Raw genomic sequence first — 15,859 nt, 5'->3', positions numbered from 1 at the left:
CCTCTACTCCAGACTATAACCTGGAGATTCTCTATCATTAGACTCTCCCCTAAGAGAAGTCTCTGTCCGATCCACATGCTCCTCTGCAGCAGTCCACTTTCCCCCATCTCCTAGTTTAAAAACTGCTCTACAACCTTTTTAATGTTTAGTGCCAGCAGTCTGGTTCCACTTTGGTTTAGGTGGAGCCCATCTCTCCTGTATAGGCTCCCCCCATTCCAGAAGTTTCCCCAGTTCCTAATGAATGTAAACCCCTCCTCTCTACACCACCGTCTCATCCACGCATTGAAACTCTGAAGCTCTGCCTGCCTACCTGGCCCTGCGCGTGATACTGGGAGCATTTCTGAGAATGCCACCATAGAGGTCCTGGATTTCAGTCTCTTCCCTAGCAGCCTAAATTTGGCCTCCAGGACACCTCTCCTACCCTTCCCTATGTCATTGGTACCTACATGTACCACGACCACCGGCTCCTCCCCAGCACTACACATAAGTCTGTCTAGATGCCTCGAGAGATCCGCAACCTTCGCACCAGGGAGGCAAGTCACCATACGGTTCTCCCGGTCATCACAAACCCAGCTATCTACGTTTCTAATGATCGAATCTCCCAATACTAATACCTGCCTTTTCCTAGCAACTGGAGTTCCCTCCCCTGGAGAGGTAACCTCAGTGCGAGAGGTAACCCCAGCACCGTCTGGAAGGAGAGTCCCAACTATGGGAAGGTTTCCCTCTGCTCTCGTTGACTGCTCTGCTTCCCTGGGCCTTTCATCCTCCTCAACAGCACAGGGGCTGTCTGACCGGAGGTGGGACAAATCTACAGTGTCCCGGAAAGCCTCATCAACATACCTCTCTGCCTCCCTTAGCTCCTCCAGTTCCGCCACCCTGGCCTCCAAAGTCCGTATGTGGACTCTGAGGGCCAGGAGCTCCTTGCACTGAATGCGCACATACACCACCCGCCCACAGGGCAGGTAATCATACATGCTGCACTCAGTGCAATAAACTGGATAGCCCTCACTCTGCAGCTGGGCTTCTGCCTGCATTGTCTCCTAGTTAATGAAGGGGTTGTTTAAAGCAAGAAGCTTTGAATGTAGTTTGGGCTATAGGTTTTAAGGGGAATAAAGGGTAAAAGATAGAACTGGCAAGGGACCCGCGCTCCCTTCCTGCTCCCCTTCCAAACTCCCTTGCGAAATTCCCTATTAGCAGCCCCTGTTTGCAAAAGCTTCTTGTGAGCTGCTTTATAAAGCCCTGGCCTGGGTGAATGCCCCGCCCACTGATTAAGTCTCAGCCAATTACCAGAGGCTTCTAGCCTTCAGACCGTCCTTTGAAGCTCACAGCTTCCAACTGCCAGCCACAGCACACAATAGGTATTCTTCTCTTCTTCCCTATTTCCATTTCTTCAGATCAATATTTGAAATGCGGCATGTCCCAGTGCTCCTGCCTACTTGCTAGGAAGAGGCAGATTTTTATTTTTGTTTTTGTTATGCCAGCCTGTCAAAAGTGGGAAATTTCCCTTGCACAGCGGGTTATTCTAATAACTTATCTGTGTTGATTTCCTAAAGTATTTATCTGGCTAAAGGGGTCCTCCATTATTTTAGCAAGACAATAATTGTGTTATACCCATTATGATTATTCAGGTCAGCAATACCTGCTTTTTAAAAATTAACAAAATTGACAGCCTTCTCAAGAGAGTTTAATGTATATTTTACTCACTTATTTGTTAGGATAGTGCACTGGTTAGGAACTTAGATCTGGATTTGGTTCCCTACAGACTTCCTGTGTGACCTTTGGCAACTCACTTTGGGTGACATGTTTAATGGTATTTAGGTTTTTCACTGGGGCTAGTAGTCTAAGTTATAGTCTATAGGCGAGCCTGGGGTTGAACTCAAATTGCTAACATGAATTAAAAGATGAGTGGTCATGTCAAACACTGCTATTTTAACCTAAGTTATCTAACGAGTTCAGAGCACACCCTTTTTCCCCCACCAGTGAAAACATCCTGTCAGAGGGAAAAGTAACATTCATTTCCTGCAGCATCTCGATTTTTCACTGGCAGTGTCATTTCCATATTCTGACATGCTCAGCATGATGGGTTCACTCCTTAAGGTGAGAAGTCTGCAGAAAAAATAGTGGGGTAAATCCTCATTCAGCATAAATTGGCTTAGGCCCCATTGACTTCAATGGGCCAATATTGATTTACACCAGCTGAAGATTTGGTCCATTTTCTCCCATTCAAGGCCTGTCATTCTTATCTAAGAATGTCACAGTGGAATAGAACAGTGCACCAAATGCATTTTTTATTACTCCAGTTGTTTTATGCTCCTAGTCCTGACTAGCTACCATAAAAAGATTATTTTCATATAAAAACATTCGAAATAAGGATTTAAAAAAAATCATCTATAACTAATTCTTTCCAATAACAGCCTCAGAACCTGTAAAGAATATTACCCTAGGAATTCTTCAACATTAAAGATGCAAAATATTTCATCGGAGACTGCGCTTAACAGCAGGGAATCTTAAAGAAATCTGTAATGAGATCCAGAGTCCCAATCTAGTTTAAAATTAAAAAGTATCTTGTTCTCAGAATTATGAAACTGGAGGAGATAGAAAAGGATTGCAGCATCTAGTTTATCTGGTTACCATCTGCTATTGCACAAATACGGGTAGGTAATTAGAAAACCTGACCTGCTTAGGGTATTACTAAATTAATGCACATTTGACTACTGAACACGGATTTCATTCTTGAAAATGACTTTGTGGAGTTCCCCCAAATATTGAAAGCTCCTCTTCAATACTGTAGAGCCCAATTTTCATTAATGTTCCTTGATACCTCTTTGGCAGTATTAAGGAGTCTTCAAGTAGGTGTGAAGGTAAGCAAGTCCACTTTTCAGTCCCTTACATGGTGCAAAGGAACTCTAATACAAATGGGAATCAGGCCCATACCAGTCTTCTGTGCTTGAGTTTTGAGCAGTTTAGTGCACGCCACAATATCCCCTGCTCAGTTATGAATTCCAGGCTGAAATAATCTCATTGTTGCCTAGTGGTTTTACCATGAGTCTCTCAATACTTGATGTCTTTCCTAAAGCTACAGCTCCTGGAGTCATGAGACTATGTGAAAATATCAGCTTTTTTTTAGTAAATTTCTGGCCCTCACTAGAAAGCTTAATAGCTTGATCCAGGGCACTTAAAGGCTCAGAAATCAGAAGACAATAAAAAAAAAAGAACCTAAAATGTATTATTTTTTTTAAAGTCCCGACTCATCTCCTTTCCCCTATTTCAGTAGTTCTTACCCTTCTCTGACTACAAGGGGGAAAAAATCATACCAACTGTAGCATTACCATATCCAAGCAAAATCCAAAAAATGCCACTAAAAAGTCAGCAAATAGCATTTGAGTTCTGACCAGCTTCTTGGATCATCCAGATTTATTTCCTTTTACTGAGTTTTTTGTTCCAGTGAATGTTCAGGGAATAGCTATTCTCTGATACACCTTTTTTTTTGCTTGCATATAACTGGATGTGTGCCTAAACAAAGCTATTTGGTATTTATTATTTGTCATTCACTCTTCATCACTTGTTCTTTGTACTGTCTGTGAGGTACTAAGTAGAGCTGGGCAAAATTTTGTGACCACAACTTTTTTTGGTAAAAATTCCAGATTTAGGGACACCAAATCATTCATCAAATTCATATTGATTTAGCTGAATTTGTTTTGGTCAGAGAAAAAAAACTGTACTAAAATTCTGAAAAGATTGAAAGGTTTTCTTTCAACATTTTCAAAATGAAACATTGCAATGTTTCTGTTGAAAATGACTTTTCATTTTGAAATTTCCTTTTTAATACTTAAAAAAAGTTTAAAATTCTCAAAATCAAAATGAAACAGTCTGCTTTGCGTCAAACAAAATGTTTAGTTCAAATGACTTTTTCTATTCACTGAACATGTCAAAGTCTTCTGTTCAACACATTTTTTTCCCCCTGTAAACGAGAAAATCCATTATTTGTCCAGGTCTAGGGCCACACAGCTTTAACTCTAAAGATAGGACCAGGCACTCTGTCCATCTATTTATGTAGATATTTCTTGTGTCTTCCAACTCCATCGTATCTATATCCTTTTTTTATTCACCTTTTAATAAACGCTCACTCATCCAGTCAGGGAGCCAGACATAGTAGTGAGTAGTCAGGGTAATCAGTTCACAAACTCCCTGTCTACGATTTGCTTGACTACTCCTTGGATACTTATGAATAACAAACACAGTTGCAGTAATCAATACCTGTCTGTGGATGGCAAATATGAATGAACAGTCCAATGAGTTTAGCCTAAGAGTGACTCAGCCAGCTATGAGAGCTTCCGGCTTCACTGTGACAATCTACAGCAGGATGGGCAAACTTTTTGGCCCAAGGGCCACATCTGGGCATAGAAATTGTATGGCAGGCCGTGAATGCTCACGAAATTGGGGTTGGGATGCGGGAGGGGGTGAGAGCTCTGGTTGGGGGGGCAGGCTTCGGAGGGGGCAGAAATGAGGAGTTCAAGGTGCAGGAGGGGGTTCCAGGCTGGGGTGGGAAAGTGGGGTGTGTGGGGGGGTGAGGACTCCAACTGGGGGTGCGGGCTCTGGGGTATGGCTGGGGATGAGGGGCTTGGGGTGCAGGAGCGCGCTCCGGGCTGGGATCGAGGTGTTTGGAGGGTGGGAGGGGGTTCAGGGCTGGGGCGTAGGCTTGGGGCACAGGGAGAGGCTCAGGGGTGCAGGCTCAGGGCGGTGCTTACAGGGCCGGCTCTAGGCACCAGCAGGGCCGGCTCTAGGATTTTTGCCGCCCAAAGCAAAAACATTTCCCAGCGTTCCCTCGGCCGCAAGTAACAGGAAAGGGAGGGGGAAGGAGTGTGAAACTGAAACCTCATGCTGCAGCTTGCTGTGAATGGTAGGGACAGAGCCAGCTCTAGGTGTTTTGCTGCCCCCACCCCAGCCATGGGCTCCCCCCGCACCCTCGTGTTGCCCCAGCCCTGGACTCTCCCCCGCCCACACCCCCTGCTGCCCCAGCCCTGGGCTCTTCCCCCACCCACATCTCCTGCCACCCCAGCCCTGGGCTCTTCTCCCCCCCCCTGCACTCTTCTCCCCCCCCTGCACCCACACTCCCTGCCACCCAAGCTCTGGCCCCCACCTGCACCTCCTGCCACCCCAGCCCTGGGCTCTCCCCCAAAGAAAGAATTGGGTGGACTAAATGGACAGTGCACCTCTCTATCTGAAGCCTAGCAAGGCAGGTACATGGATCCCACTGGAATTTAAAATGAAAAGTAAGGGAGGGGAGGCTCTACAAGACTGGGCAGCTTTAGATACAGTACCAGGCACGTAGGAGGATTTCCACTTCTGAGCCATGGAAACAGAAATTGACTTTTCTTTTCCAGATTTAGCTAATATTCCGAAAGGGAATCTTGCACCTGCCTTCCAGATTTGAACACCCTCAAAATTCAGGAGTGCTCAGGCTCAATTTGGGCAGCTGTTACTTCATTTCCCCCAAATCAAATATACTGATCCACTGTAACTTGCTGTAGAAAAAGTAGGATAAAATTGAGCAAGAAATGCTTCCCAGTGGTTATTAGGACTGGAATTGCTGTTTTCAACAGCTATTGCTTTTTATTATTATTATTATTATTTTTTAAGTTTTAGTTTTATTTGTTTAAAAGGAAGACCGTGATATTACATTGGCAAATTCCCCATAGAAACAAAGAATGGAACAAAAGAATAATAAAGGCACCTCAACTTTTTCTCATTTATGTAGGACAGTCTTATAATATGCATCCAGATAGCCTTCAATCACACAAGCGGAAAATTGTTCCACTTTACTGCAGTTCTGTAACCATATGGGAACCAATCCTGTCTGTGTTCTGTGCACATCCAAAATTCCTGCTGAATGACCCACCCTGGGAGCGAGTTACCAGTGACCCAGGGCTGGGGCGGCAGGAGGGTGCAGTGGGGTGGGCAGCCAACATTTTTTTTTGCTTGAGGCAACAAAAAACCTAGAGCCGGCCCTGGGCGCTTACTTCAAGCGGCTCCCAGAAGCAGCAGCATGTCCCCCCTCTGGCTCCTATGCGGAGGCGCGGCCAGGCAGCTCTGCGCATTGCCCTGTCCACAGGCACTGCCCCTGCAGCTCCCACTGGCTGTGGTTCCCAGCCAATGGGACCATGTGGGATCTGCGCTTGGGATGGGGGCAGCGTGCAAAGTGGAGCTGCCTGGCTGCCCTGTGTGTAGGAGCTGGAGGGTGACTATGTTGCTCCTTCCAGGAGCCATGTGGAGCGGCCCCCAACCCTACTCCCCAGCGGGAGCTCGAAGGCTGAATTTAAATGGCTGGCAGGCTGGATCTGGTCCGTGGGCCATAGTTTGCTCACCCCAATCTACATGTATGAATAGTGCTGAGGGAACATAGACAGACAGAACTGCTTTTATTGATAAGTGAATGAGTTAATACCTAAATTAAATATACACATTCTAGGAACCCCTGAGAATGGCCCAGCTGACGTGTTTTATCTCGATATTGTAAAAGTTCTAAATACTGGGATTCGATTACACAGGTTCTGCTACTGAGATCAGGGCCCCTTCCAACCAGTCCCTGTTCACTCACGTGGTAGGGACAGTGCCTGCTTATAGAATTTACTGTGTAAACAGAGGCACAGAGAAGGGAAGTGAATTGCTCACGGCTGCTCAGTAGATGAATGGCAGAGCTAAGACCAGTACACAGAACTATTCAAAACATTAGAGACCCTCAGTAAGCTATGTAGCTTTCTGTCCTCTCAAAATCCCTCCCCAGCCAAAAGGCCTTGTGACAGAACATCTTCCCAAAACCCGCATCTCAATCCTACCCACCCAGTGATGCCTTTATACAGGGAATGGGGCCTGCATGCTCGCCCTTGTGAATCTTTGTTGGATGAATGACTATTCTTCCCAGTCTGCAGTGTTGTCATAGTACTTATCTTCAAGGCGCTCCATGGCTTGGGTCTAGCATATCTAAAAAATGCCTAAAGCTTCAAGATGAAGACTGTGGTTGATAACTCTGCTCCTCAGGCACAATGGGACCAAGCGTGAGGCTCATCTGTGCAGGACACAGAGCTTTCTTAGGGGGCTGTCCCGGACCATGGATCCAGCTCCCCCAGGAACTAAGGACCATCCCAAACCTCACCACCTTCTGCCCCAAGTGCAAGGGGAACTTCTTTGACCTGCCTTCTCTAATATAAACACAGGGCACTGCATTTTCATAACAAAAATAAAACCCTATGAAAACAAAACCACTGCACACACACTTCTCCGCTGGGCGGGAGGGAGAAAGAAGGAAGGACACATGACCGATGTTAATCATGTCACTTAGTGCACTATTGGCAGATACTCATACTACGGTGATGAGGGTGGGATAAGAAGCTACAGAGACTAGAATAGATCTACTCCATCTCCCAAGCAGTGTTGATAGTAAGTCCAAGGGGAGCAGTTTGCCGTTGAAGGACATTGCACTGAAAGTGGGTGCGATTGGGGAAAAACATTTCTTTTATGCCTATATATTGTGGTGTTTGTTTTTGTTTCTGTAGTAGTAGTAGTAGTAGCCAAAGACCGCTCTATTGTTACTTCTAAATTGTCCCTTTATTCTCTCAAAGTATTCCTCTGGGCAAGCCACAGTTGACTTCAAAGAAGACAATAGTAGAGAGGCACAGCAGACAAAAATCCAGATAATTTAGCCAGCACTAAAGCATACTGGGGGAAAACATGAAGGGAGGTAATGGGGGGCAATAGTCAAGCCAGTAGAAAACAATATAGCAACAACTCAGGAACTAGTGGGAAATAACAAAGGGATGCTAATGTTGTGGGGACAGGAAGGAGGAGAGACAACCTATGAAGTTCATAATGTTGCAAATGAGTTTCGTCTGGATGCAGATAGGAATTTCCTATATAGGAGCAAACCTAGATTGTGCACAAAGCCCTGAGCAGGAGGCAGAGTGGAACTGCACCGCAACTGGTGACACATTCAAACTATAACGAATGGAACACTCAAGGTACATGGGGTTGTGCACCCTGCACCATCCATTAGGATGGCCCAGAGGCACAGATTGCCCCCAGCTCTGCCCTCCCAAAGGTTCTAGCACTACTCCACAGGTCCGTGTGGAGAGCTCCGGGCCATAGCTCCACGTCCTCCTTTCCTTCCGGGGTGAAATAGGGTCACCCAATGGTGTAATGGAGATGAGAATCTGTCCTCTGGAATATTGCAGCTTGCTACTAATCCAGCTTTATGTCTGCAACTCATTCACACCACAGTCAGAAATGAATTCATGCACATTTAGCTTATTTAAGCCAAAGGTAGCATTGCCCAGTGGCTAGAGCACCAGCCTAAAGCTCAGAAGACCTGTGTACTGGTCTTAGCTCTGCTATTCATCTACTGAGCAACTGTGAGCATTTCACTTCCCTTCTCTGTGCCTCTGTTTAGACGGTAAATTCTATAAGCAGGCACTGTCCCTACCACGTGAGTGAACAGGGACTGGTTGGAAGGAGCCCTGATCTCAGTAGCAGTACCTCTGTAATCGAATCCCAGTATTTAGAACGTTTACAATATCGAGATAAAACACGTCAGCTGGGCCATTCTCAGGGGTTCCTAGAATGTGTATATTCAGTTTAGGTATTGACTCATTCACCTATCAATAAAAGCAGTTCTGTCTGTCTAGGTTTTTATTATTCTGAAGTCTGAAGAAACAGAATATCATAAGAGCTAAGCCAGAGAGAGGATGAAGGAGACCTACAGCAGCCCTGTGGTATGCTTTCAGCTGCAAACCTGTAAGTTAAACACCTGATCTTATTAAAACCCCACTCCATACTCACCATAGAGTGAAAGCAGATGCAAAGTCATGCTGTAACCTGCAGGGGAGGGGACACAATCTTCATATTACCACACAAGACTCAGAAAAGCCACCTTCAAATTACAATGTGCTGCTCGAACAAAAGTCAGCCCAGGTGCATAATTGAGTTGTTCAGTAAAGATTCTTCAACAATCAAAATTCAGACTTTAATATTTAATACACCGCAGAGATCAGATTGCATATTTTAATGTTCACGCTAGATAATTTGCTGATCCAGATCCATATTTCACATGAAGTCGCCTGGTTGCATACTTTGCGGGTAGCTGAGTCAGGCAGATATTTGTATGTAATGATCACTGTCTCTCTTCACATTTCGTTTTCTTCACTGAAGAGTGATTCTCTGTGCAGCCAGTGCCTTATATTGCACAGTGAGAACCTGTACTTACCTCTCTAAGGAGCAGGCTGGTCACCGTATTGCATCTTAGGCTGTCTGGTATGTAGAGTACTCCTAGCATGGTTAGAAATAGCAGTGTAGAGAGGGAGGCATGTTGGTGAGTCGAATAAATATATGCCGGCACCTTAGGGAATAAACCCTACGTAGCTCTCTACATCCCTGAGCAAGTGCCTCCCCGCTATTCTTAGCACAGTAGGGTCCCGCTGACTTCCCAATTCCAGAGCCTGCATGGCTATGCAGACCGGGTGTAACTCGGCCGGAGGGGTGAGTCACTACTGGCCCATCTGAGAAGTCCAGAATGACTGGCAGTGGGCACCACGAACAGCACAAGCTGAGAAGAGTGCAGGCCTGGCTAGAAGGTGCTCGCATGACGTGAGTGGCACCCTGTTACACCGTGGAGACGGCTGTGGTGGTGAATGCTGATAAAAGGGCAGGATCTGGATTTCCAGGGAGAGAGTCCTGGGAGGTGATCAGTAGGGGAACAGAGCAGAGAGGAAGTTAAGAAGCATGAAATGTCAGGCCCAAAGAGAGCAGAAATGGGTTTGTTTATATTGTTGGTTTGGGATTTACTGGGGAAGCCCTGCCAATCCGGGCCCTGAATGCAATGTGACTGTAGAGAGGCTGTGCAAGAGGCCTGCTGATAGGCTTGGTTGGAAGCCACTACCGAGGACAGGCTTGGGTTTCTGTATGAGCTGCTCATTGGCAAAGTGGCGTGAAGGGGAAATGGACTACTGGAAGCCCCGAGTAACGGGTGTATGGATCATTGGGCCCAGAATCCAGGGGCAGCAGACCAGATGGAGGGATAGGACATTTGTTTGCACTGGACTTTGTTACCTCAGAAAGGGTGGGACTAAGCCTGATGTGGCTAGAGGCCTGAGCCATGAAGAGAGGCAGGCTGCTGCAGGCCCAGGGTGACCATCGGCAGGGGGCACTAGAGAAGGGGAGCCTACCACGGCACGTCCTGTCATGACAGGGCATGCAAAAGGGTCATTTCTGCATAGTGCCCCTGAAGAATAGTTGATTCACAAGTTAGGCCCCTAGAGGAATTAGGTAGATGCACACAACCACATCTGTCTACCTTTAGGGTGAACAAGCTATCCTCAACTAATTCTGAAATAGAAACTCACTGGGAAAATAAGTGACAGCAGATGAAGGGAAGGAAGAAGTAAAGGGCCAGATTCTCAACTAGTGTAAATCAGTGTTGCTCCATTGAAATCCAGAACCATGCAATTTACATCAGCTGTGGACCTAGTCCGTAATCTCCAAGTCAAATAGTTCTTTGGCAGTACAAGGTGGCAGAATATCAGTGAATTACGTGGGTTCAAATAAAGGCAAATTATTCTGGGAGGCAGCATCTTGGCCTCATAAAAGATCCAGACAGTGCGGGGTAAACTTTGAAATCATTCTTCAGGGGGTTAGCCAAATGACACCCATTAACACCCAGTCCCCTTTGAAAACTCTACCCCCAAGTCTGAATTTGTCAAGATTTATCAAACTCTGTATGCCAGAGATCCCAAAAGGTGCCGGTAACTTACAGAGGTTTTTAAATTTCCTTCCTGTCTCCAAGCTCAGTCAAATTAATAGGAATATATTGGAGGAACCAATCATACAGGAGGAAACCGAGCTGGCTATTAAAGATCTTCAACAGCAAATGGCCCCGGGGCCAGATGAGCTCCCAGTGGAGTGTCACTACGTTTTAATGAAGTCTTTACACCAAAACTTTTTTAAATGATATTGTGAACTTTTAACTATTTCACAGCCAGGATCTCACTGCCCTTGGTGCACCACCACCACAAAGCAATATTCCAGGACAATCAGTGCCTAGTGGTCTTCCAAGGAGGTATATTCTACGTAGACATGATTGAAGCATACAGCTGCAGTCAAGAAATTAAGGCCAAACAACTAAGAGGTCACTATGCTCCTGCTATTTATGGTCAGAGTAAAACCCGGAGTGTATCCCATCTCATGCGCACCAACACAAACAAACAAACAAACAAAATGTCAGAGCCTCAGCTGGAGTAAATCAACATATGCTGATTCATATCAGCTGAGAATTTGGCCCTGTACTTTCTTAACATGGTATATTAGTAAGTTCATAGCTTTTCTGAAATTCCAAGTACACTGCATTTACCGGATCCCCTTGTCTACAGTTTTGTTGACTCCCTCAAAGAATTCAAATAGATTTATGACACAACATTTCCTTGTACAAAAGTTGTTGACTCTTCCCCCAACAGATTGTGTTAATCTGCATCTGATTATTCTGTTCTTTACTGTAGTTTCAACCAATTGGCCTGGTACTGAAGTTAGGTTTACTGGCCTGTAATTGCCAGGATTGCCTCTGGAGTCTTTTTTTAAAATCATCATTACATTAGCGATCTGCCGGTCATTGGGTACAGAGGCATGGATAGCAGTTTTGCAATTTAATATCTGAATTCCTTCAGACCTCTTGACTCCTCCTCCTACCTAACCGCAAGTGAGATTGTAAGGGGAAGGCTTAGGCTTAGCCATTGTCAGGATTTGGGTGGGTTTATCATGACCACCAGTGGAAGCTTAGATGCCTGGAGACTTTAAGCACCTACAAGGTTAGGTGGCAGATAAGCAAGGGTTTTGAGATTCTAACTTTTGGACTTAGGTGCCTAAATCCCTTTATAGAGCTAGCCCAAACTGGGCCCCTCAAGGTGATAGCACCATTGTTTTGCTCGATGAGCCAAAAGAGAGCCAGCTCAGTAGGGACTCTGCTAGACTTATCTCTGGCAATATCTTTTTCTGAAGCTCAGTGGTTGGCAAACTTTTTCAGAGAGAACACATTGTCCCAGTGCAAGAGCAGCATATGGTAGGTGCCAGTGGCCCTGTATGGCCCTTCTTCACAAACCCCTGAGCCTCATTGCTGTGCAAAATTTTTAATTCTCTAGACCACCAAGAAGGACTTAATGAACCATAGATCACACTCTGAGAATTGTTAGGGCTACTATGGGGGGAGGGATAGCTCAGTGGTTTGAGCATTGATATGCTAAACCCAGGGTTGTGAGTTCAGTCCTTGAGTGGGGGCATTTAATGTTCTGGGGCAAAAATTTGTGTGGGATTTGGCCCTGCTTCAAGCAGGAGGTTGGCCTAGGTGACCTTCTGAGGTCCCTTCCAACCCTGGTATCTATGATTCTACCAGTGCTGAAGAATACGAATGCCATATCCTCTGACTTTCCTTTGTAATTCCAGTGTGGCTTTGGTCATTCACAGCTACAGCCTCCGATGCGAAAAGGGATTTCAAGCAGTGTCATACCAGCCATTGTCTGCAAAAATTCAAGAGGTTCCTCAGCAGTAAGTTTCCAGTCACCAATACTGTCCTTAAAGGGAAGCACAAATGAAACACTGCCATTCAGCCACTGATGTCTGATCTCGGCACACAGTCAGCACCACGGGTCAGAACCTGATTAAGCTCAATGCTTCACACATGCTTGCAATGGAGCATACTTCAAACCAATCCAATTCTGTGAAAACCTCTTCAGGTTAAGAGATTTTAGACTGTAAAAGCCTTAAACACAAAAGCACATTTCACAACAACTTCTCCTGGTGTTTAAGGAGCAATAAATGTTTGTAAGGGCCCTAAAGAGAGAAGAGAAGGATGAAGAAATGGCGGGAAGGAGCAAATGGAGAAAATGATCATCCATCGGTGAGTTCCTGCTTTCACTTGCCAATAGTTAAAAGGCAGCAAGAACCCAGAAGGTCAGTGCCAGCTAAGGCCCAATTAAACTCAGCAACGTACAGGAGTGTAGAGTGGAGTATTTGCTCAAAATCTTTTACTTAAAAGAGCAGAGTTCAGGTCCTCAGCTGGTGTAAACTGGCATTGTTGTGTTGACTTCAATGGAGCTGTGCCGATTTATTCCAAATGAGGGTCTGGATCGTAGGACTTTGCACTCCACAATGAAAAGTGTTTGTTTAATTAAAAAGTGTTTAATCTTAATTAGAAAATATAATGCACTTTGTCACAATCCAGGGCAATGGCACTTGTATTCCCCTTGTGGTCTATTGAGGGCACCCACTCTAGGCTCCAAGCTCCTCAGCTATCATCTCTGTCTCCCTCCCGCCTGACAGGGATTTTTCAGGCTATACATTTCCCTGCCAGCATGTGAGACTCCTTAACAGGCCCGTGTCTGGACTTTGCTTTCTCTTTGAAGGCTATGAACCATGCAATTGCCAGCAATTTCAAGTTACAACACAGCTCTTTCTAAGCAAGTGCGTTTATTCCTTCGGTGAAAGCATTACAGAGAAATCATATTAAAAATAATTAAAAAAAACTACATGAATTCTATAATGCTTACCAGAGGTCATCCCAACTCAGTGCCTTGGGCTCTGGTAGGTGTCAGTCTCTCAAAACCTGAAACTGGGTCTTCCCTCTGGTTACAAGTTCAAAACTACCTCATATTCAGTATGAGAAGAGCCGTGAATAATTCCATATGTCTTTGATACAGCTTCGGCTTTTGATTTTTGCCTCATGTAACAGGTGATCAGCAGATAAAGGCCCCCTCCTGTGGGTCTAGCTGCAAAGGGCTAGGTTGTGGGTAACCAGAGGAGGACAATGTGCAGGAAATCCCCTTCACAAGTATTGTCCCAAAAATTCCATTCTTGTATGGCACATTGTTCATATAGTCCTTTGATCACCCAGGCCTTATATGTGTCACATCTCCCCACTCAAGAATAGTTGCATATAATCCTGGTCCACAATAATACGTATACCAGTCTTTTAATAAAATGGACCCCAAAGATACTTAAACTTAGTTCTATAAAATCTCCTGAGGATAGGGCAGGAAATTTTGCTTGCCTAATAATTATTTTGCATGAATGAAGAACAATGATGCAGCTTGAACTGTACAATCATTAAATTAAATAGAGTAAAATCTCATTTATCTACCTATTTTATATTTCCGACTATACTTGGCTCCCTTTTCTATTTATCAGGGGGGAAAAATGTATGGCAGAGATAGTTCTGTAGTGAGGCCTCTTATTAATAAAATGAACCTGGTTCTTTTCTCACTTGCACCTGTGTGGATCAGGAAGAACTCCAGTAAAGCCAATAGAAGGCAATGCAGATTTAAACAGTGCAAATCAGAGGAGAAACAGGCCAATTTTTTTCGAAGGGAATAAGTACATTTTGTGATGCCGTGTCTTTACTCTCTTTTATTGGGCTGCTCTTTTGCTTTCTGTGAATCTTGTTAGTGCAAATTAGGGAGACACTCCTGCAGTTTAAAGGTGTATTGTCAAGCAGACAAAGGGAATAAACACAGTGTGAGACTTCAGATCTGTGCTCCATTAAATGTGTCCTTTGATCCTCTTGACTAAAACCAAAAGACTTTGGTCTGCCTTGTATCAAAGTCACTCACAAATTGCATTCCCATAAATTCAGTTCCACACTAATCAGATGGAGCAGTGACCTGAAAACACCTTTATGTTGTCTTTGTTTCTATCTGCTTCCTTATTTCTGTTGTGAAGATAAACATTATAGGAATTAAAGGTCCCCTTTTTGCAGGGTAATCTGAAATCAAAGCTGGTTAGAAGACAGAAATCAAAGGGACAGATTCTGATACCCTTATTTATTATGAATAGCACTTCAATAGGTCTATTTGTGGTGTATTGTACTATTCTGTGCCAGTAAGGCTCTCAGAATCAGAGTGGGAGGAAAATGGTGGATAAAATGTGAGGGGTTAAACCCTCAGTTGCTTCAAATTGGGGTAGCTCTGTTGAAGTCAGGGACACTACATTGATTTACAAGAGTTGAGGATCTCACCCATTATAATTCAGAGATTGCTATTTGGGCCACAGTTTAAATAAAAAAATAGACAAACAGGCCAGATCCTCAGAAGTAATCAGGCTCCGAACTCCCATTGATTTCAAAGGGAGTTAGGCACCTAAATACTTTTAAGGATCTGAGCCTTGCAGGTTTGACTAACCATAGTAAATGTCAGAGGGTGGTGATGGACGGCAGGAGAAAGATCACTTGATCATTACCTGTTAGGTTCACTCCCTCTGGGGCACCTGGCATTGGCCACTGTCGGAAGACAGGATACTGGGCTGGATGAACCTTTGGTCTGACCCAGTACGGCCATTCTTATGTTAATGCTGGAGATGTCATCAGGCAGTAGCTAATCTGCCTCACATTCTATTTTCTTGCCACATTGCACTGGGGTAATATGTAGAAAGGCATTTCTACAGTTCTAACACAAAGATCTGCCTCTCTTGTAAAATCTGCATGCTGGAATGAGAAGATGAATTAAATCTTCCTTCAAATTGCAGGATATAGGTACAGACATACACACAGTATATCATTAATGGCAGAATGTGTAATGTTGAGAAAATAGAAATCTCACCCACCTCCAGTTAATCTGGAATTGTTGAAAGAATGGACAAGCACAGCTCTGAGAGGCAGTATGGTATAGCGGAAAAGGCCTTGGACTCTATTCCTGGCACTGGCTTGACATGCTGTGTGACCTTGCATAAGTCACTTGTCTCGCTGATGCTGTTTCTCTTTTGTCTGTCTCACCTGTTTTGTCTGTAAAATCGTTGGGGTACTTGCTATGTGTATGTCTCTTGCTACATGTATGTG

Source organism: Trachemys scripta, chromosome 5 (genome assembly GCF_013100865.1).
Source record: "Trachemys scripta elegans isolate TJP31775 chromosome 5, CAS_Tse_1.0, whole genome shotgun sequence".
NCBI classification, from domain to species: domain Eukaryota; kingdom Metazoa; phylum Chordata; order Testudines; family Emydidae; genus Trachemys; species Trachemys scripta.
The sequence above is the reverse complement of the archived record's forward strand: the minus strand, read 5'-3'. Positions refer to the sequence as shown.